Genomic DNA, 23,963 nt, shown 5'->3' with positions numbered 1-23,963 from the left:
ATCCCATCAGATTTCTCCATCATGTCTGTATCAAAAGAGTGGTGATCCCGAAGGAAACCCATGTGGGTACGGCTTTAATAAGAAGCTAACATACACCCTACCCATAGCATGCACACAACATCTCATCAATCACATCATAACCTATCATAACATGTCATAATTACGTCAAATCATGCCATAACATATCAAACCATAACATATCATATCACGTCATCCTCAACCACAAAACTATGTCATTAGGACGAAAGCGATAGCGTCGACATGTTATTCACTCCAACCATAGAGCCAACCAGTATGCACAATTTCAATATCAGTCTCTCTCTCAATAACCTCGAGTTATGTACTTAGCTATCATTCGTGCGTAACCACATATTCATACATGCGGTCTCTTTAATGTAATTCGAAGGTTTAGTAGGAGAATCTCTTACCTGGAGATTAGTTCAGTCGAAACTACAGCAAAACCACGCTTCCCAAGTGACAAGATCCTAATAATTAGAAATACCCCAATTTGAATAACCTAACCATCAAACGACTAGGAACCCAAGAATTCCGTCGAAACTACTTACCCAAGTTCCAGGTTGCAGCAAGTTAGCCCTTAACTGAAGAAGTCCCACACTCCAACTTCAGCTGGTTCAAATGTTCCTTTAGGAGAAATAATTTAATTTAACCCAAAGTTAAATTATTTAAGATCCAAAAAATTTAACCTTAATTGGGTATTCCAAAACCCAATCAACTTACCAAACAGGTGAAAAAGACCCAAATAGGCTTGTGGCTCGAAGTAGTTTGACGGCTCGGCTAGATGGCATGGCTCGCGGCTGGAGGAAGGCGCGACTCGACTTGGATTCGGGTTACGAAGAAAAGTGCAGATGCGAGCGAGGCTTACGGTGTCGAGCGACAGGAGGCACGGGTCGGATTGGCGATGTGGAGCGGCTGGATGCGCAGGTCGGGTTAGCGACGCGAAGCGGCTGGACGCACGTGTCAGGTTGGCGACGCAGAGCGACTGGACGCGTTCGACTGGGCAAGCGACGCGGAGCAGCTGGAAGCGTTCGACCGATACAGGTGCTTACTGGCAACGCCGAGCGACAACCGTGACGGCGAGGCAACGACCGACGGCTGGCGGCGAGGTGCTGACAGAGATGCGGCAAGTGGCGGACAGTAGGGACGACGGCTGCTTGTGAAGGGCTCGGGTTCCTTGGCAAGAAAGTGGCGGCAGTCGACGACGCGGGGAAGAACTGCGGCGATCGACGATGGCGACAGTCTACGGTCTCTAAAAGAAAGGATTTTAGGGTTTTTCTTTGTGTACGGGTTCCAATGCTCATTTATACAAAAAAAAATAAACCAATATTAATTTCCCCTTTCCTTTTCCTTATTGTATTCCAAAAACTAACAAATCTTCTCTCTCCTCAATTAAATCCCACCAATTTTTTTTTTCAAATAAAACACAATTATCCTTTACCAAATAATAATTATATTTTCCATCATATAATTATTATTTTAAATCTTCTTTCTCTCTCTCCAAAAATTTCATCAACATAACTAACCATCTTCCCATGGCACAATAATTGGGCAATAAGATCCAATCAAAAGAAAATCAAAATTAAAACAACAAAGTAACACCCAAAATTACAGCAGTTGAAACTTAAGATAATTAAAATAAATTACCTTAAATTCTCCTTGAGAAACTTTCGTCCTCGAAAGTTCTATTCCTCGAACAGCTCGGGGTACTGAGCTCTCATGTCGTCTTCTCTCTCCCAAATGGCCTCTTCCACTCCGTAGTTTTGCCAAAGAACTTTGACCAAAGCAATTCCTCGATTACGAAGCTTCTTGACCTCCCTTGCCAAAATCTCAATAGGTTGCTCCTCGAAGCTCAAGTTCTCACTAATTTGCAATGGCTCGAAGTCAACTACATGTGTCGGATCTGCGACATACTTCTTCAGCATGGAGACATGGAATATGTCATGCATTGCAGAAAAATATGGGGGCAACGCCAAGTGATAAGCTAGAGGGCCAATCCGCTCTAGTATCTCAAATGGCCCTACAAAACGTGGACTTAGCTTTCCCTTCTTCTCGAACCTCAAAACACTCTTCATAGGTGCTACCTTCAGAAAGACCATGTCTCCCACATCAAACTCGAGATCCTTACGTCGTTCATCAGCATACTCTTCTGTCTGCTTTGTGCTGTCAACATACCAACTCTGACCTTCTATATAGTTGCGTTGGTAGTCTGAACTAACTCGGGGCCTAGCATTCTCTGCTCACCAACCTCACCCCAACAAACAAGAGATCTACAACACTTACCATACAGAGCCTCAAATGGTGCCATGCCGATGGTAGACTGGTAGCTGTTATTATAGGCGAATTCCATCAAGTGCAAGTGAGAGTCCCAACTCCCTGAGAACTCTAGAACACAAGCTCGCAGCATATCTTCCAAAACCTGGTTCAACCTCTCTGTTTAACCATCAGTCTGAGGATGAAAAGTTGTACTGAAGTCTAACCTCATGCCCAAGGCTAGCTGAAGTCTTTTCTAAAACTTCAATGTGAAACGAGCATCTCTGTCTAAAATGATGGATACGGGTACTCCATGCAGTCTCACCATCTCCGTCATATATAACTGTCCCCACTTACTGGCAGTGTAAGTGGACTTCCCTAGAATGAAATCGGCTGACTTTGTGAGTCTGCCGACAACAACCCAAATCACTATATAGCCCTTTAGAGTTCTGGGCAGTCCTGTAATGAAGTCCATCGATACACTCTCCCATTTCCATTCTGGTACACCCAAGGGTTGCAACAACCCTGCTGGCTTCTGTCTAAGTGCCTTCACCTGCAGGCACACCAAACATCTACTGACGAAGTCTGCCACTTCTCTCTTCATGTTCCTCCACCAATAAGCACACCTCAAGTCTTGGTACATCTTCGTACTTATAGGGTGCATAGTAAATGGAGAACTGTGAGCCTCAGTCAAAAGCTCTGTCTTGACTACATTGTCTTCTGGCACGCACAAACATCCATCGAAAGTAAGTCCGTCATCAGAGGATATGGAGAAATCCTCACCTTGCCCTGCCTCTACTAATAGACGCTTCTCGACCAAATAAGGATCATTTAGCTAAGCAACAATAATCCTCTGTCTCAAGGTCGGTTGCACGGTCAACTGAGCAAACTGTGAGGTCACTTCCCCTACTGAGACTGCAACCTCAGCTCTCTCGAAATCTCTTAGTAAGGGTGCTTGCTTGGTGATAAGCGCTGCTGAATGCATAACCTTCCTACTCAACGCGTCACCTACTACGTTTGACTTACCTGGGTGATACAAAATCTCGCAGTCATAATCCTTCACTAACTCAAGCCATCTCTTCTGCCTCATGTTCAACTCCTTCTGGGTAAAGAAGTACTTTAGGCTCTTATGGTCAGTGAAAATATGTATCTTCTCACCGTACAGGTAGTGTCTCCATATCTTTAGTGCAAAAACCACTGCTGCTAACTCTAGGTCATGGGTAGGATAGTTCTGCTCATGACTCTTCAATTGACGGGAGGCATAAGCAACTACCTTACCTTCCTGCATTAACACACAACGCAGCCCTCTTTTGGAGGCATCACTGTAGATTACAAAGCCCCATGACCCATTTGGCACTGTAAGGACTGGTGCGGACACAAGCTTCTGCTTGAGCTCCTGGAAACTAGACTCACAAGTAGGGTTCCAAACAAATGGAGTCCCCTTCCTGGTCAACTGAGTCAAGGGACTAGCTATACGAGAAAAGTCTTCCACGAACCTCCTATAATAACCTGCTAGACCCAGAAAACTACGAATCTTATTGACTGTAGACGGTCGAGGTCAACTAGTACAGCTTCAATCTATGTTGGGTCTACAGAAACTCCCTCACTGGACACCACATGTCCAAGAAAAGATACCTTCTTCAACCAGAACTCACACTTGAAAAACTTGGCATACAACTTATTAGCTCGAAAAGTCCCCAAAACTTGATGCAAGTGATCCTCATGCTCGACCTCTGTCTTGGAGTAAACCAAGATATCGTCAATGAAAACTATAACAAACGTGTCTAAGAAGTCCTTAAACACTCTATTCATCAAGTCCATGAATACTGCAGGAGCATTAGTTAAATCAAAGGACATCACAATGAACTCGTAATGCCCGTATCTGGAACAGAGCGCAGTCTTAGGAATATCACTGTCTCTGATCCTCAGCTGGTGGTATCCCGAACGTAAATCGATCTTAGAGAAGACAGTGGCTCCTTGCAGCTGGTCAAACAAGTCGTCAATCCTAGGCTAAGGATAATGGTTTTTTACTGTCACCTTATTTGGCTCTCTACAATTAATGCAAAGGCGCATCGATCCATCTTTCTTCTTCACAAGCAATACTGGCGCTCCCTAAGGTTACACGCTAGGTCGTATGAAGCCCTTGCTCAGTAACTCCTGCAACTGGACCTTTAGTTCCTTTAGCTGAGCTGGGGCCATTCTATAAGGAGCTCTAGATATAGGAGCAGTGCCTGGCTCTAGCTCAATGGCAAAATCAACCTCCCTGAGGGGTGAGAGTCCTGGAAGCTCATCAGGAAAAACGTCGGGGTACTCCCTCACCACCAGCTCAGACGATAGGGAAACCTCCTACCCCAAGTGCCCTGGTTCAGCAGCTTATTGGCCTTCAAAGCTGAAATGACTTTGGGTAGGACTACAGTTTCCCCCTCTCCCTTGAACTTGAAACTAGCCACTGAAAGAGGGTTAAAAACTACCTCTTTGCGGGAACAGTCTATGCTTGCATGGTTGGCAGACAACCAATCCATGCCTAAAATCACGTCAAAATCATGCATGTCCAACACTAGCAGGGTCACATCTAACACATGGTTCGCTACCCCTACCTGACATGCCTTTATTTTATCTTTAGACAACATGACCGCCCCCGATGGGGTAGAAACCGATAGTATACTACCCAACTGTTCAACTTCCATTTGTCGAACAAAAACTGAAGATATAAAATAATGGGATGACCCAGAGTCAAATAGTACAAGTGCATAATGCCCCAAGATTGAGAGTGTACCTGTCCCCATAGTACTAGCTCGCTCGGCCTCCTGACGAGTAGTGGCAAAACTCTTCCCTACTGTAAAGCGAGAGGCTGGTGCGAGGTAGTCCCAATCAGTTTGTAAGGACAAACGTCAGCGGTATGCCCTGGTTGCTTGCACCTGAAGCAAACTCCACTCCCTATTAAGCAACGACCTCCATGAACTCTTCCACACCTCCGACAAGCAGGTAGCTCTCTCAATGTTCTTTCTGCTGCAGCAAGCTCCTGACGATCCCGCTGGAAGACACCTCCTGACCTCAGGTCTCGCTGCGGTGCCAAGACAGGCTGCGACTCAACCTTCCTCTTCTGACCAAGGGTTGACCCTCTCCCTGCAGCCTTGGACGGATCAGCTCTCTCGTGCAAACTAAAGCCAGTGCTAGGCGTAGTGCATCAGCATGAGTGGCTGGCCGGAGTACTCGGACGATACCCTAGAGGTTTAGTCTGAGACATCTAACGAACTTCTCAGTCCTGGCAGCCTCATCCTTTACTACATCGGGAGCAAAACGGGATAACATGTCAAACTCAGCGTCGTACTGCTCATAGTCATGTCGCCTTGCTCCAAGTTCAGGAACTTTTGTTGCTTAGCGTATTTCACGTTGGCAGAGAAGAACTTAGCATAGAAACTCTCCTTGAACTGCTCCCAAGTTATTTTGCTAACGTCGCACCCCAACATTCTCTCAGTAGTCTCCCACCAGGCGGTGCCTCTATCCTCCAGGAAGAAAACTGCACACTGCACCTTCTGGTCATCTAGGCACTTCATGTACCGAAAGATAGTCTCTATGGACGTCAACCAAATCTGGGCCTTGGTACGGTTGTCCATGGACCAGTCAAAAGTTTTAGGATTATACTTCCTAAAGTCTCTCATATGTTTAGCCTCGGTTGACAGCTGGTCTGGTACGACCTGAGGTACCACTGGGTCTGGGCAGGGGCGGCCTGGGTCTGCTGGGTGTCAAGGGCATACTTGTCTAAGGTATTATTTATCTATGGTCGTATGCCCGAATACCCCTAAATCGCTTAATCTTTATGTCTTGAAAGTAGTCTAGGTTAATTCTTTCGTTTTCGTGTCGCCGAGCCACAGTGTGACATTTCGGCTTTTTCATATGCAAGCCTGCCAAGGCCAAAAATCTCAATATGTACTATAGGGGGTACATGAGTAGTCCGACCCCCACCGAAGCCTTGTCGCACTCTTTGCAAGCCAAGCTATTTTCTTTGCAATTGACAGTTTTCAATGCTTTCTTTCATGATGTTTTCAACTATTTACTTTCTCTCTCCCGTTTTATAAAAACATTTTTCCGAGAACGTGGAGGGAGGCTACATCATACCGCGAGTTTGTCCGCAGGTTTCGAATATTGAACGGTGACTTGTTGATCGAGCAGAACAAGTACCGCACAATCGTGTTTGAAAGTTATGATTATGACAAGTGGTATCAGAGCCAAGTTGGCTAATTGACAGTAAGATTGAAGTATGTCGTCGGTGGATCCATCGGGCAAGGCCCAGAGAGACCGACTAGTAGAGCTAGAAGAGCAGATGCTCTACCTAGGCGAAGTTCCTGACTCCATCCACTACTTGGAGTCCAGTCTTCAAGAAATTTCTTAGAAAAGTGGTACAATCGATGCGGTAGCTGGCCGCGACGAAGGGTTACCGATACAAGAGTTGTTGGAAAGAGTCGACACCCTCGAAGCAAACATAAACTTTAGAAGAACTGTTAACTACGAGCGTGGGGACGGTTCATCGGGCTTTGATGCCCATATGGAAGAACGTGTCAGCGAGCTAGATAGCTTTTAGAAGACACTCTTGGAAATGATAAACGGAATGTCAGAGGATTTTCGAGTTACCCTCAATGTCGTTAGGAATGAAATTGCAGACGTGAACGCGAGGCTGAATCTCACAATGCGAGCAATGGCAAACCAAGCTCCAGCTGAAGGAGCAATTTTAGTTAGCCGAGTAAAGATCCCGAAACCAAAGCCCTTTTGTGGGGCAAGAGATGCAAATGCCCTAGAGAACTATATTTTTGACCTCGAACAGTACTTCAAGGTTACAAACACTGTTACCGAGGAAGCCAAAGTGACATTGGCAACGATGCATCTGTCTGAAGATGCCAAGTTGTGGTGAAGGTCCCGATACATGGACATACAGGAAGGGCGTTGCACAATAGATACTTGGGACGTCCTGAAGAAAGAACTTCGCTTGCAATTCTTCCCCGAGAATGTGGAAATCCTTACTCGACGAAAATTGCGCGATCTAAAACACACTGGCAAGATTTGAGAGTAAGTGAAACAATTCGTGGGGTTGATGTTAGACATTCGCGATATGTCAAAGAAAGACAAAGTTTTCTGTTTTGTCAAAGGGCTGAAACCATGGGCAAAGGCCAAGTTGTATGAACAAAGGGTTCAAGACCTCACGTCAGCGTATGCAGCAGTCGAACGGTTGTTCGATCTGACAAGTGACTCTCAAGATGTGAGACGTCACCAAAGTTCCTCACTTGGAAGGAACAGGAATAGTCATCCGAGTTCTCCCAAAGCTGTCGGGGGAGACGAATATCCTGGTAAAGACCACAGACCTCACCAAACAAACACAGAGAACATATGGTGAAGGCCGAATAATCGAAGCCCACTCAAGCGTCCCCTCAGTTGTTTCATATGTGGGAGGCCACATCTGGCAAGAGAATGCCCGAATAAAGTCGACTTCCATGCATTTCAGGCCTCATTAATCGCGGATTCAGATGATAAGTCAAATCAAGTTGAGGATGAAGTGGGTCAGATAGATGAAGGCAAGAAGACTCGAATAGGGGCCATAAAATACATGTCGTCTCTCAAGAAAAAGTCAGGGGAGAGAAACGTACCAGTGGAAAGAGGCTTATTGTATGTTGACACTTGGATCAACCAAAAGCAGACTAATAGCACTATGATTGATTCCGGTGCAACCCACAACTTCATAATAGAGGTAGAAGCTAGATGTCTAAGGCTCTGTTGGGAGAAGGATTCAGAAAGAATGAAGGCCGTGAATTCCGTTGCCCTACCTATCGTCGGACTAGTGAAGAGAACGACGATAAAGTTGGGAGGATGGAAAGGCCCCGTAGACTTTGTGGTTGTAAAGATGGATGACTTCGATGTAGTACTAGGAATGGAGTTCCTCCTTGAACATCAAGTCATACGAATGCCCTCAGCAAAATGTCTAGCGATTACCGAATCTTTCCCCACGGTAGTACAAGCAGACATTCGTTAGCCTAACAAGTTCAAAATGATATCGGCCATGCAACTAGACGAGAGTCCTGTCCAAGAGGAACCACCATCCGCGGTGATCCTGCTTAGGGCGCTTGAAAAACTTGGGGAGACAGTCCCCAAAGACACTCTGTGTGTCCTACAAAACTGCCATGATGTGATGCCAAATAGTTGGCCTAAATCCTTGTCGATGCCAAGGACGATCGACCATGGAATAAAATTACTGCCAGAGGCATAAGCGTCTGCGAAGAATGCTTATCGCATGCCACCGCCGGAGTTAGCCAAACTTCGGAAACCATCGAAGATGTTGTTGAATATAGGATTTAGTAGACCTGCACAAGCTCCGTATGGAGTCCATGCCCTTTCCCTGAAGAAGAAGGACAGAAGCCCACAAAAGTGTATTGACCGCCGTACCCAGAGTAAGCTCACAATTCCTCGCAAATATCCACTCCCCGCACTCACCAGGCTGTTTGACCACCCCTGTGAGATGAAGTATTTTCCGGAGTCAGACATTCGGTCGAAGTACTATCGAGTAAGAACAACGAAGGCAAAGGGACTCGAGACAACTTGTGTCACTGGACATAGAGCATACGAGTTCCCCGTGGTGAAATTTAGTCTTACCGATGCCAAAGGAGAAAAGTGTTGTTCTGTGCAGAGCCAGATAAACGTGCTGGGTCATATGGTGGAGTGCCACCAAAGTGGGTTGTTGAGAGAAGAAGACACTCAGTGGAGTGGGAACCTCGAGTGTCAGACCACCTTCAATGGTTTGAACAAGCCATGATCGATGGGCCAAGTCTTGGGGTCGTCGATGTGACCAAGACTCCCAAACTTGAAGCCGAGCAATTCAGCTGTGTGTTCGAAGAATATCTGCATCATTGTGTTGATGGCAGACAAAAGAATTGGGTTCAGCTGCGGAATGTAACCCAATTTAGTTGCAGTGCTCAAACAGACTCGTTGATCAAGAGAAGTCCGTTTGAGATTAAAGGTAATAGACATTCTGTGTTGCCGCCGCTCGCTGATGACGCTTATGTAGGGGACCGCCCTCAAGTTCACAGAGTTGAAGTGGAATGAGAATAGATGGCCGACATCGCTCGAGTGTGCCTAGAAGAAGCTTCAAGGCCGATGGAGGAGAGGGTAAATCAAAAGCGATGCCCTCTTGAGTTCGAGTGGATGACCAAGCTTCCAATATTTAACGGTGCAACAACGCCGAATGATTATCTGTCAACCTAGAACTGGAGGAAGACAGAGAAATCAAGGAAGTCCTTGCTAACAGAGTAAGGACTGGTAGAAGGCCCACAAGGGAGGTACATAAATTCCTAGTGAAGCAGAAGAAGCCCCTCGTGGAGGTAACAAGCAGAGAACATTTCAAAGACCTTGAAGCGTGGACGCAGAAGCCGAAGAGCTCCAGTTTCGCCAGTTGACGAGGACGTCAACCATTTAAGTGGCGGAGAATGTCAAGGACATACTTGTCCAAGGTATTATTTACCTATGGTCGTATGCCCGAATACCCCTAAATCGCTTTATCTTTATGTCTTGAAAGTAGTCTAGGTTAATTCTTTCGTTTTCGTGTCGCCGAGCCACAGTGTGACATTTCGGCTTTTTCATATGCAAGCCTGCCAAGGCCAAAAATCTCAATATGTACTATAGGAGGTACAAAAGTTGTCCGACCCCCGCCCAAGCCTTGTCGCACTCTTTGCAAGCTAAGCTATTTTCTTTGCAATTGACAGTTTTCAATGCTTTCTTTCATGATGTTTTCAACTATTTACTTTCTCTCTCCCGTTTTATAAAAACATTTTCCCAAGAACGTGGAGGGAGGCTACATCATACCGCGAGTTTGTCTGCGAGTTTCGAATATTTAATGGCTGACTTATAGATCGAGCAGAACAAGTACCGCACAATCATGTTTGAATGTTACGATTGTGACACTGGGCAGTATGAAAAGGTGCCAGCGCGTCCCTCAACATATCCTGATATCTCTTCTCCATGGTAGCGAGGTCTGCCTGAGTGATAAACGCGGTGGGGTTGACAGCTTGCGCAATAGGCTATTCTTTAGGTTGGGTACGTCTACCTCCTCTGCCACCCCCTCGACGTTGACCTCTACGTGGCGGCATCTTTCCTGGAGTTTCACCAACATAAACTTTTCACAAAACAGTCATATCACTTATACTATCTACATTTATTCTCAACAGGCAAAGTTATAACTATAATATTAGCAAGGTCCTAAAACATACCTGGCGAGTGACGAAGAACCGTATAGCCATAGGGGTAAAACAAACAAAAACAAAGACTTACATCGTAAGTCAGTCTACAAAACCTAGGACATAGACTCTGATACCAACTGTAACGACCGAACTCCTTACACTAAGTCGAAGCCATTACTAATTTAAAAGATAAATAAATTTGTAAAGTTTGGAAAAATAAAATAAAACAAAACCTCAAAATTTTCATTTAAAAGCATAGACAAATGTGATTAGAGATAAGTATAAAAATAAAATCCTAACTCGGGCCCTATCTAATTTTTAAAGAAATAAAATAACAAATAAAAAATAGATAAAATGCAAAGATCCCTACGGCTCGCCACGTCACTTCTGGTCGCTCGCCAGCTTGCCCTTGCCCTTACCTCTACCTCCGCCTGAAAAATAGAAATGGAAAGAGTGAGTATAAAATACTTAGTAAGGGACCCACTACTAGTCCCACTAGATGCCTGTTAACTTTCTATTAGAGTCCTAAAGAGTGGTACCCCTGAACTAGCACGTCCCCAAACACGTGCAATCTGTGATCTCGTAGGAAAACCAGGTCTTTGGTGAACCCAAGGGAACACCTAAGACGATCGGGCTGTGAGTGGTCCCGTCGGATCACTCACATCATGTCTATGTCAATGTCAATGTCAGACTGGTAATCCCGTCGGAATACGCAATCATAAGCGTGAGCGATCCCGTCGGATCTCTACATCATGTCTGTGTCAAAAGAGAGGTGATCCCGAAGGAAACCCATGTGGGTATGACTCTAATAAGAAGCTAACATACACCCTACCCATAGCATGCACACAACATCTCATCAATCACATCATAACCTATCATAACATGTCATAATTACGTCAAATCATACCATAACATATCATATCACGTCATCCTCAACCACAAAAATATGTCATTAGGAAGAAGGCGATAGCGTCGACATGCTATTCATGCTAACCATAGAGTCAACCAGTAGGCACAATTTCAATATCAATCTCTCTCTCAATAACCTCGACTTGCGAAACAATATATTCATGCATGCGGTCTCTTTAATGTAATTCGAAGGTCTAGTAGCAGAATCTCTTACCTGGAGATTAGTTTAGTCGAAACTACAGCAAAACCACGCTTCCCAAGTGACAAGATCCTAATAATTAGAAAAACACCAATTTGAATAACCTAACCATCAAACGACTAGGAACCCAAGAATTCAGTCGAAACTACTTACCCAAGTTCGAGGTTGCAGCAAGTTAGCCCTTAACTGAAGAAATCTCACACTCCAACTTCAGCTGGTTCAAATGGTCCTTTAGGAAAAATAATTTACTTTAACCCAAAGTTAAATTATTTAAGATCTAAAAAATTTAACCTTAATTGGGTATTCCAAAACCCAATCAACTTACCAAACAGGTGAAAAAGACCCAAATAGGCTTGTGGCTCAAAGTAGTTTGACGGCTCAGCTGGACGGCGCGTCTCGCGGCTGGAGGAAGGTGCGGCTCAACTGAAATTCGGCTCACGAAGAAGGGCACGGACGCGAGCACCGCTTGCGGTATGGAGCGACAGGAGGCACGAGTCGGGTTGGCGATGTGAAGCGGCTGGACACGCGAGTCGGGTTGGCGATGCGGAGCGGCTGGACGCGTTCGACTGGGCAAGCGACGCGAAGCGACTGGTCGTGTTCGACCGGCGGAGGTGTTTGCTGGCGACGGCGAGGCAACGACCGATGGCTGGCGGCGAGGTACTAACGGAGATGCGACAAGTGGGGGATGGTAGGGACGACGGCTGCTTGTGAAGGGCTCAGGTTCCTTGGCGAGAAAGTGGCGACAGTCGACGGCGCGAGGAAGAACGGCGGCGGTCGACGGTGGCGGCAGTCTAGGGTTTCTAAAAGAAAGGATTTTAGGGTTTTTCTTTGTGTACGGGTTCCAATGCTCATTTATACAAAAAAAATAAACCAATATTAATTTCCCCTTTCCTTTTCTTTATTGTATACCAAAAACTAACTAATCTTCTCTCTCCTCAATTAAATCCGACCAAATCTCCTTTTTATTTCTTTTATTTTATTTTATTTTTCAAATAAAACACAATTATCTTTTACCAAGTATAATTATTATTTTAAATCTTCTTTCTCTCTCTCCAAAACTTCATCAACATAACAAAGCATCTTTCCATGGCACAACAATTGGGTATTTTCCAATAAGATCCAATCAAAAGAAAATCAAAATTAAAGCAACAAAGTAACACCCAAAATTACAACAGTTTAAACTTAAGATAATTAAAATAAATTACCTTAAATTTTGGGGCATTACAAAACTCCACAACACATTTAAGTGTGTCTCACAACACACTTATCCAGATAGTTTCAAAGTTTCAGTAGAGTTCACAATCCGATTAAAAGTTACACACAAAAAGATTTCGTCCTAAAGAGGGATTTCCAATACAAGTTCTTGACCTCACTCACGCTGCATCTAACCACTCCAAGATGCATTACAAAAGAAAAATAATTACAAACATACAAAAGAATAATGAAGATCTACGATCGATGACGAGAGATCAATCAACGCTTGGCCCTTGGTTCACTACCTGGGGGGGGGGGGGAGGGGGAAGAAAAACATTAAAATGTAAGTCGAATACTTAGTGAGTGGCAAGTTTCTTAAATGTAAAGCTCATAAAATATACTTAAAGAGAAGAATTATAAATATGTAAAGCTCATAAAATATAATAATAGTGAAAAATTATCATCACTCATACCCATTAGTCCATCAACAACCCTGTAATCCGTACAACCATGGCAAGGCATCTAAAGATACGGCCAAAGATAGCTCGCACATGATAAAGCATCACGCGGCCAAAACTAGCTCACGCATCCTTAGTACCCACCATGATATCAATCGTCAACCAATCTAACCAACCATGATAGCATACTAAGTATACGGCCCCGGAATAGCTCACACGTGCTCCATATCCACAAGAAAAACACGCGGCCAAACAGAGCTCACGCATACTTAGCACCTATCATAGTAACTACATACCGCTCCTATGTGCACATAGAGCCACCCAACCATGGGTTAAGCTAGGCCCGAAGCCATATCACAATCCTCCATCCATGTCCTCACCTAGGCTCAGGTTCTCTGATATCTGGTCACGGCCTCTTTCAGCCCTGGAATCCCCTGACAACTGTAGGTGGCGCTACGGAAACACATTCACGTAGCCTTTAGGGTAATCACCAACATTTACCATAAGCATCGATTTAGTAAAATTTTAAACTAAATATAAACTAAAAACTTGAAACATGATTATATAAGAATCAAGGCATACACATTCTTAAATTCATAATGAGTAAACATATCGTTTAAGTATTAATGGAAACATGGACTTGAAACCCGTTTTTATCATCGTCGAGTTATGATCATTCTTGAAATTTCAATGCAATAAACACATTGTTTAAACAATAATGAAAACGTGGCCATAAAGTTTAAGTCTTGGTAGTTTTCCAAGCAATATCAAGAGTTAACGTATATCTATAAAAAGAAAGCTTAAAAATTGAGTTACTCACAATCAATGATTCGATCCCCCGGGATTATATGCTTTCCCCACTTCAATTTGGCCTGAAACAACGATTAGGACCTATTAATTATCTTCACAAAGGGAGACAACACAACAATCTTTAACATACTTCATAAGGCCAAATCAAACTTATTTTAGTTTCTAAAATTTTTGTATTCTCAATTCGCTTTAAATTAGGCTAGAATTTTCACCTACGAACCCTTAGACTTGCAATCTAGATGCTTAACCCCATAAGCATCCAACTTAATTTAAACTCAATGGGTCTTTTATGTAAAAACATTTTTATCTCCATTATTGATGATGTTTTGGAATTTATATCCATTAGACACACAAGAGGCCCTTAAACTTCAATTTAAACTCTTAATGCCACAAGCACTCAACTTAAGTCGTCTTTTAAATCCATACACCCTTATGTCCAATTTTCATACTTTAGAGGTTTAAATCCATCAACAATTCAACAACAATCTAACGGGTAAATAACTTAGAAACCTACCCAACTCACCTAAAATAACCTAAACTCTTAATGCCACAAGCACTCAACTTAAGTCGTCTTTTAAATCCATACATCCTTATGTCCAATTTTCATACTTTAGAGGTTTAACTCCATCAACAATTCAACAACAATCTAACGGGTAAATAACTTAGAAACCTACCCAACTCACCTAAAATAACCTCAACCGTGTTGACCAACACTTCCAAGTTCTAAATTGAACTTTCCTCTAAATGCTTTAGTCTAGGCTAAACATTCCACCCTTGAACCTTAAACTTCACATTGGACTCTTAACAAAATGAGGATCTAAACTTAGTGTATACTTAATGGGTCTTGTATATTAAGATGCTCTTAGTTACAATATCAATAACGTGAGGGATTTAGATCATTTAATAACGAACTCAACGTCAAAGTAGCCAGTCAATATCTTAAGAAATTTCTCACACTTGTCATAAACAATTTTAAGTGCGGTGAACAATACTTCCTAGTTCTCTAAAGTCCCCACTTTTCCATTCAATAATTATGGGTAAAATCAAGCACGCGCTAACACGATGTGGGTATTTAAGAACTATGAGAGAACATACTAATTTATCTACGACCTTATCAAAAACTTGTCAAAATCACCTTGATAACACGTTAACGCCTTTCTAAAATCGAATTTAGGATCTAAAACTATTGTGTATTCGAAACTTATATACGTAACACTCAAACAAATCTTTAAAGTTAGAAGAAAGTCCCTTCTTGACCTCAAATGTTTAACTTTGGGACCCGAGTCTTAAGAGTAATCTAATATAAATGCTTAGATTCAATGGGTAAGCAAGAACTCAAAGAAAATTCACTTAAATTACTCCAAGACTTGTCAAGATCCAATTAAAGTACTCTTAACTTCCATGGGCAAAATCCTAACCTCCTTCTATGTTTAAATCAAGCATTCAAAAACCACAGGTTGTTCAAAATTAACATTTAACTTAAATGGGAACTCAAGACTTATACCATAAAACTTAGAATCTTACCCAAATTTGTGCCAAATGCCTAAATTCGAAATTTCAAATGGCTGGATAGCGGCTCAAACTCTTCTAAAACTTGAATCTAGCATCCAAAAGTAATGGGTAAAGTTAAAACCAAGTCTAAACTTAATAGGTATTGCAAAATCAAGGCCGAAACTTAGTGGGTATTCGAAAATCTTCAAGAAATGCAACTAAATAACAAATATTTACCCATAAACTTATATCGACCCAAGAACTTCAATTTTTCGTGACCCGTGAACGGTTCGACGTGGGGTAATTATCGTTCGGTGAGTTGAGCTACGCGACGGCGGCTGAATGGCATTGACGAGTCACGCCGTGACTGGAAGGCATCGTGGCCAACGCACGAAAGAAAGGAGCAAGGCGTCGCTCGGTTCCGTCGGCGTGCAGACGTCGTCTGACAATCCGAGCTTGGAGATGGCGTTGGCGTGAAGGAGAGATAGCCAAATGTGGCGACGGAAGAGATTTTGAATGGAAGGGGTGTCGTCCGTAGAAACTAATAATTTTTTTTTATTATTAAACTTAAAAATAATGATGGAATGACAAAAATGCCCATCTCTTTAAATTTAAACTTCCTTTTTACCTTCCTTCATTCTTTTCAACACCCACACAAAACAAATTATGCTTTAAAACTCCATTAATGAAGATCTAAAATTTCCTTATCACACGAATTAATCTTAAGGAGCATAAATATCTTCCAACTCGTTTTTCACCACTTAAGAGATATAAAATATGTATAGAAAATAAAAGAGAATGGAACGAGGGCTTACATCTTTAGCTAATTGCTTGAAGTTGAAGGGTCTAAAAAACATCCAACTTAAGGAAAAAACCTCACATTTTTCTTTTCTTCATAAGTTCTATTTTTTAAGTTTATAAAAAAAAAAAAAAAAAAAAAAAAAGCAATGGTATTATATCTGTTTCATTAATGTTTTTTTTTTATATATTTATGTTCACTTTTTGTTATTAGCATTATTGTTATTATTTTACTATGTTTTATTGCTTTTATATTTTTTTACTTTATTGTGTTTTTATTTATTTAGTTCCTTTATATCTATGTATTTTCTTCCACTTATTTTAGGGGATCATTATTTCGAATATGGGAGTAATGAGAATAAAATAAGACATCATTTTAAAAAAGGATGTAAAAACTTTTCAAACAACATTTTCAATTTAGGTTTTGAAGGGAAAAGAAAAAATATTAGCCACCGTTTTTATGGGTGTTAAAGGGTGCTAATGCCTTCCCCTTACACATTTAACTCTCAAACTCAACTCCAGTTTTCACAAATCATTTTTTTAATGATTTTATTTAAAAAGTGTTTACTATATTTTGATGCTCAATCACACCGTGAAAAGAATTGGTGGCGACTCTTGTTTTGTTTTAAAACTAACCATTTTGAGGATGTCAGTCGCTCTGCGTCGTCTCGTCTTGGGCATGTGGCGATAATAATAAATGTTGGCAAGTCGTCTACTTTCCATATTATGTGGAATTGTGCATGGTTGAAATGAAATTATTCAGAAAGACCATGTCTCCCACATCAAACTCGAGATCCTTACGCCATTCATCAGCATAACTCTTATGTCTGCTCTGTGCTGTCAACATACGAACTCTAACCTTCTGTATGGCTGCGTTGGTAGTCTGAACTAACTCGAGGCCTAGCATTCTCTGCTCACCAACCTCACCTCAATAAATAGGACATCTACAACACTTACCCTATAGAGCCTCAAATGGTGCCATGCCGATGGTAGCCTGGTAGCTGTTATTATAGGCGAATTCCATCAAGTGCAAGTGAGAGTCCCAACTCCCTAAGAACTCCAGAACACAAGCTCACAGCATATCTTCCAAAAGTTGGTTCAACCTCTGTATTTGACCATCAGTCTGAGGATGAAAAGTTGTACTGAAGTCTAACCTCGTGTCCAAGGCTAGCTGAAGTCCTTTCCAGAACTTCGATTTGAAACGAGCATCTCTGTCTGAAATGATGGACACGGGTACTCCATGCAGTCTCACTATCTCCGTCATATATAACTGTCCCCACTTACTAGCAGTGTAAGTTGACTTCCCTGGAATGAAATGGGTTGACTTTGTTAGTCTGTCGAAAACAACCCAGATCACTGTATAGCCCTTTAGAGTTCTAGCAGTCCTGTAATGAAGTCCATCGATACACTCTCCCATTTCCATTCTGGTACACCCAAGGGTTGCAGCAACCCTACTGGCTTCTGTCTAGGTGCCTTCACCTGCAGGCACACCAAATATCTACTGACAAAGTCTGCCACTTCTCTCTTCATGTTCCTCCACCAATAAGCACGCCTCAAGTCTTGGTACATCTTCGTACTTATAGGGTGCATAGTAAATGGAGAACTGTGAGCCTCAGTCAAAAGCTCTATCTTGACTGCACTGTCTTCTGGCACGCACAAACGTCCATCGAAAGTAAGTCCATCATCAGAGGATATGGAGAAATCCTCACCTTGCTCTGCCTCTACTAATAAATGCTTCTCGACCAAATAAGGATCATTTAGCTGAGCAACAATAATCCTCTGTCTCAAGGTCGGCTGAACGATCAACTGAGCCAACTGTGAGGCCACTTCCCCTACTGAGACTGCAATCTCAGCTCTCTCGAAATCTCTTAGTAAAGGAGCTTGTTTGGTGATAAGCGCTGCTGAATGTGCAACCTTCCTACTCAATGCGTTAGCTACTACGTTTGCCTTACCTGGGTGATACAAAACCTCGCAGTCATAATCCTTCACTAACTCAAGCAATCTCCTCTGTCTCATGTTCAACTCCTTCTCGGTGAAGAAGTACTTTAGGCTCTTATGGTCAGTGAAAATCTGTATCTTCTCACCGTACAGGTAGTGTCTTCATATCTTTAGTGAAAAAACAACTGCTGCCAACTCTAAGTCATGGGTAGGATAGTTCTGCTCATGACTCTTCAATTGATGGGAAGCATAAGCAACTACCTTACCTTGCTGCATTAACACGCAACCCAACCCTCTTTTGGAGGCATCACTGTAGATTACAAAGCCCCCAGACCCATCTGGCACTGTAAGGACTGGTGCGGACACAAGCATCTGCTTGAGCTCTTGGAAACTAGACTCACAAGCTGGGTTCCAAACAAATGGAGTCCCCTTCCTGGTTAACTGAGTTAAGGGATTAGCTATACGAGAAAAGTCTTCCACGAACCTCCTATAATAACCTGCTAGACCCAGAAAACTACGGATCTCATTGACTGTAGACGGTCGAGGCCAACTAGTAACAGCTTCAATCTTTGCTGGGTCTATAGAAACTTCGTCACTGGACACCACATGTCCAAGAAAAGATACCTTCTTCAACCAAAACTCACACTTGAAAAACTTGGCATACAACTTATTAGCTCGAAGAGTCCTCAAAACTTGAAGCAAGTGATCCTCATACTCGACCTCTATCTTGGAGTAAACCAAGATATCGTCAATGAAAATTATAACAAACTTGTTTAAGAAGTCCTTAAACACTCTGTTCATCAAGTCCATGAATACTGCGGGAGCATTAGTCAAATTAAAGAACATCATAATGAACTCGTAATGCCCGTATCTGGAACGAAACGCAGTCTTAGAAATATCACTATCTCTGATCCTCAGCTGGTGGTATCCCGAACGTAAATCGATCTTAGAGAAGACAGTGGCTCCTTGCAGCTAGTCAAACAAGTCGTCAATCCTGAGCAAAGGATAATGTTTTTTGACTGTCACCTTATTTAGCTCTCTGTAATCAATGCAAAGGCACATCGATCCATCTTTCTTCTTCACGAACAATACTGGTGCTCCGCAAGGTGACACACTCGGTCGTATGAAGCCTTTGTCTAGTAACTCCTGCAACTGGACCTTTAGTTCCTTCCGCTCAGCTAGGGCCATTCTATAAGGAGCTCTAGATATAGGAGAGTGTCTGGCTCTAGCTCAATGGCAAAATCAACCTCCCTGAGGGGTGGGAGTCTTGGAAGCTCATCAGGAAAAACGTCGGGGTACTCCCTCACCACCGGCTCAGACGATAGGAAAACCTCTGGCTCTCTAGTGTCCACCACGCTGGCCAAGATACCCCAAGTGCCCTGGTTCAGCAGCTTACTGGCCTTCAAAGCTGAAATGACTTTGGGTAGGACTACAGTTCCCCCATCCCCCCTTGAACTTGAAACTAGCTGGTGAAGGAGGGTTAAAAACTACCTCTTTGCGGGAACAGTCTAAGCTTCCATGGTTGGCAGACAACCAATCCATGCCTAAAATCACGTCAAAATCATGCATGTGCTACACTAGCAGGGTCACATCTAACACCTGGTTCGCTACCCCTACCTGACATGCCTTTATTTTATCTTTAGACAACATGACCGCCCCCGATGGGGTAGAAACCGATAGTATACTACCCAATGGTTCAACTTCTAAACCCATTTATCGAACAAAAACTGAAGATATAAAAGAATGGAATGACCCAGAGTCAAACAATACAAGTGCATAATGCCCCAAGATTGGGAGCGTACCTGTCACCACAGTAACAGCTCGTTCGGCCTCCTGACGAGTAGTGGCAAAAACTCTTTCCTACTGTGAAGCGGGAGGCTGGTGCAGGGTAGTCCCGATGAGTTTCTAAGGATAAACGTCAGCGGTATGCCCTGGTTGCTTGCACCTGAAGCAAACTCCGCTCCCTATCAAGCAACCACCTCCATGAACTCTTCCACACCTCCAACAAGCAGGTAGCTCTCTCAAATTCGTGTCGCCGAGCCACAGTGTGACATTTCGGATTTTTCATATGCAAGCCTGCCAAGGCCAAAAATCTCAATATGACTATAGGGGGTACATGAGTAGTCCGACCCCCGCCCAAGCCTTGTCGCACTCTTTGCAAGCTAATCTATTTTCTTTGCAATTACAGTCTTCAATGCCTTCTTTTCATGATGTTTTCAACTATTTACTCTCTCTCCCGTTTTATAAAAATATTTTCCCGAGAACGGAGAGTGAGGCTACATCATACCGCGAGTTTTTCCCCGGGTTTCGAATATTGAACGGCTGACTTGTTGATCGAGTAGAACAAGTGTCACACAATCATGTTTGAAAGTTACAATTGTGACAAGTGGTATCAGAGCCAAATCGACTAATTGACAGTAAGACTGAAGTATGTCGTCGGTGGATCCATCGAGCAAGGCCCAGAGACCGACTAGCAGAGCTAGAAGAGCAAATGCTCTACCTAGCCGAAGTTCCCGACTCTATCCGCTACTTGGAGTCCTGTCTTGAAGAAATTTCCGAGAAAACTAATATAATTGATGTGGTAGCTGGCCGTGTCGAAGGGTTACCAATACAAGAGTTGTTGGAAAGAGTCGACACCCTGGAAGCAAACACAAACGTCAGAAGAACTATTAACTACGAGCGTGGGGACAGTTCATCGGGCTTTGATGCCCACATGGAAGAACGTGTCAGTGAGCTAGATATGTCACATCCCGTTCTAAGTTTTCCCCTCTAACCTAGATCGTGGTGTGAATCTACTCCTTAAAACAATCCTCTTAAACGTAAGATTTATAAAATGCTTCCCAAAAATTCTAAAAAATTTGAATTAATGACGGGAAGCTCAACCAATGCCTGGTCCTTGACCGCTACCTAGGGGAGGGGGAGAAAACATTGAAAACGTGAGCTAAATCTCAATGAGTGGCAAGTTCTAAAAGTAAAAGCTAATAAAACATATCTTCAAATCGTTTAAATATAACCTCAATAACGAAATAATAATTACAGCGTTAAAATCGTATATTACCATAAACCACAAGTAAGGCCAACAAACCTATACCCAATCAATCATGGCAAGGCATCTAAATATACGGCCAAAGATAGCTCGCACATGACTAAAAATCATGCGGCCAAACTAGCTCATGCATATTTAGTGCCCGCCACGATAACAACCTCCATCCAATCCGATCCAATCAATCCAATCCAACCATGATAGCATACTAAGCATACGGCCCAAGGATAGCTCACATGTGATCCAATCCACAAGGAAACACGCGGTCAAACGGAGCTCACGGATACTTAGCACCTACCACGGTAGCAACATACCGCTCCTGTGTGCACATAGAGTCACCCAACCATGGGTTAAGCTAGGCCCGAAGCCATATCACAATCCTCCATCCACGTCCTCACCTAGGCTCAGGTTCTCGGATCTCCGATCACGGCCTCTTTCAGCCACGAAATCCCCTGACAACCGTAGGTGGCACTACAGAAACACATTCTTGTAGCATTAAGGGTAATCACCAACATCCATAATGTCACACAGTTCAAGTTTGAAAACAAATCAAACATGGTTAGAAACACGTTTTCACATATTTGGATCCTTAGCCATCAATACATACTTTTAGAACTCCTTCATATCTAGTTACAAATCAATGAATGTTTAGAAACAAGTTGTCATCTAAACTTACTTAATAAGTTTGGGTTCAACCACAGTTTCAAAGTACAAGAGTTCATGGAAAACCAAAAATCACATTTGAAAACCTTTATAACACATAAATCATAAGGCAATCAAATTCTAAATTTTCATACTAGAACAATTATACTAGATTTATAATGAAAATACTTGAATTTACGCCACTCACAATCAAATACTTGATCCCCCGAGATTTTACGCCTTCCCCACTTTGATTTAGCCTGAAACAAGATTAAAGTTTACCAATTAACTTTACACAGCAAGACGACACAAAAATCTTCAACATACTCTAATAAGCCAACTCAAACTATTTTATGCTCCAAAGACTCCAATTTCTCTCTTCCAAGACTTAAATTTAATTATCCCTTCATGTTTTAATCTATTCTAAAAATTCCAACTTTGGACCCTTAGCATCACATTAATCTCTTAACGCCACAAGCACCCAAACATGAGAGAACCCACTAAAATTTATCTAAAACCATATCAAAATTACCTCGACAACACATTTCTCAAAATTTTCCAGATTCGCAATGTGAACTTCAAATGATCATAACTCTTTCAATACTTAATCAAAATGAGTGTTCTTTATGTCACAATTTTTATTTTGATGTCTTCTATAATTTATCGGAAGGAAGGAAAATACGATTCCCAACAGATTGTTACAGTATTGGCCCGAAACAGAGAGTGTTCAAAAACGGAGTCTTCTGCTATCTCCTGACTTGTTTATGAAATTAAGCTTACTTTTAACCATATTTAGCTCACAATTTCTTCATAAAAGTTGTAGTACACTGAATAAGCTTTCCAACCATACTAAAAGAGATCCTAACTCCACTGGTACACCCTAAAATACTAAAAATAACAGAGATCTTCTGATTTTGCGTGAAAAACACTTGCTCTATCTTTTGTGTGAAAATTCACCCAATAAACCTCAGAATTTGCTTAAGCTTCCTTCATAAAATTTGTTCAAAAATGAACTAGATTTCATAAAATTTAAACCTCACCTCTTAATTCTTTTTGTGTAGCTCAAACCAATCAGAACATCAGAGGTGGTCTGTGTTTACCACACTGCTGTTATAGCTGTCACTTTTCCAAAGTTCTCTTCTTCCTCTTCAACCTCAATTTCACAGAACCTCCCATCTTTCATACATAACCTTATGGGTAATATCAAGTTTATGTTAAAACTAATGGGTATTCACAAAACATACCGAAATTACCCAAAATCTTACGAAACACTTATCAAAGTAGCCTTAATCTTAATGGACAGCACCCTATCGACATCTTAATTCGAAAACAAGCATCCACCATCATTGGCTATTCAATTTTTAACACTTAAATTTAATGGGTATTCAAGACCCGCTCCATAAAGCATAGAATCTTATCCAACACTCTATTCACAAACATAATAATCTCACCTTTACTAATTACTTAAATCTTGACAAAATCCTTATCGAACCCGCTGGAGAACAGCTAATCAACACGACAACTCTTCAAACTTACATCAAAACGTGATAAAAACTAGTCATTCGAAGTCAAAATGTACTGGGTATTATAGATCTTCAATTAAACCAAACCACAAAACTCGTCAAACAACTAAAACTGACCTCAACTTCTAAATTCAGTGAGGCTAGCGATGACAGAGGGTGGCCTAGCACGATGCAAAGTAGCAAACAATGTGGTGTTCGACGGTTGGGCGGCGGCTGGTCGGTGTGTGGCTCAACGAACCCGGCGTCTGGAGCTCAAAAATCAGTAATGGGTAGCGCATAAACGAACATCGGGAAGGCCGCTGGTTTTGATGGTCGAGAAGAGACGAAATGGTGGCGGCTCTTTGGTCAGCAGCGAAGAGATTTTCGAAAGAGAGGGGGGTGTCGTCGGTCTCTCTAGAAGAATGAAGAAGACGAAGAAGAAGAAGAAGGAGAAGAAGAAGAAGAAGAAAAATCTTCTCTGTTTTTTTTTCT

This window comes from Cucumis melo, chromosome 11 (genome assembly GCF_025177605.1).
Source record: "Cucumis melo cultivar AY chromosome 11, USDA_Cmelo_AY_1.0, whole genome shotgun sequence".
Taxonomy (NCBI): Eukaryota; Viridiplantae; Streptophyta; class Magnoliopsida; order Cucurbitales; family Cucurbitaceae; genus Cucumis; species Cucumis melo.
Note: the sequence above shows the minus strand (reverse complement) of the source record.